This window comes from Chionomys nivalis, chromosome 5 (assembly GCF_950005125.1).
Source record: "Chionomys nivalis chromosome 5, mChiNiv1.1, whole genome shotgun sequence".
NCBI classification, from domain to species: Eukaryota; Metazoa; Chordata; class Mammalia; order Rodentia; family Cricetidae; genus Chionomys; species Chionomys nivalis.
The window spans coordinates 54,895,445-54,896,340 of NC_080090.1; positions in this window are offsets into that span (position 1 = coordinate 54,895,445).

Here is an 896-nt window from a genome sequence, read left to right on the forward strand (position 1 = left end):
TGTAAGGAAACTATTTCATAGATTAAAAATAATTGTGGTTGGAGAAGAACTCTGGCGTTCTTGCTTGTCTGCATGTCTGTGTTTCCTTTATTTTCTTCCAAGACTTAATACTTGTGGTGTGATAGGTGTGTCCCAAAGGTTCTGAATTCTAGAACAAAACTGGCAATTTCAGAGTATTTGAAAATGTTATACACTTCTTTCCCCTGAAGTAAAGGTATTAAGTTTTCCGTTACAAAACACTCTAAGATAATATTAATTTAATTCTTCCTATTATAAAATGTTAACCTTAGAGACCAAAGGCTATTTGCATTGCACATAACTAAGAAAATTAGCCTTTAACACAAATAATGATTTGTTATTTTAAATAGTCTTTGACGTAATTTGTCTTTGGCAAAAGAAACCAGTTACAGGATGAAAGTACAGAACGAAAGATGAGAGAACTGCCATTTACTCCAAGTCCCAGAGCAAATAAAAAACCAAACCATATTATTAATGTAATTCAAGCCATTTTTCCCCTTCAAAAAGAATTTTTGGGCACTGAACTAAAAATTATAATATCCTTTTAAAAACTAAACATTAACTGATACTGTCATTGGGCATCTGCTTAACAGGGATCTCCTCTGACTCCTGCAGTGGCCGTAACCAAGGCCAGTGCTACTGCTGTAAAGTCACACATCAGTTACTGCTGTTGTGAGACAGGTGTTCTGGAACATTCGTGGCCCATGTCAGCCTGAAACTCTCATCCTTTCTTTGCCTTCTTGTAAGGGCAAATGATTTTAGCCACTTTGCTGTGCATAAACTTTTATTTTTGATTCGATATATGAGAAGGAACTTTCATGAGCCATGAAATTAGTTAATAAAGAGAGAGATTTATTCTACAAGGAGGCTTAATTGAA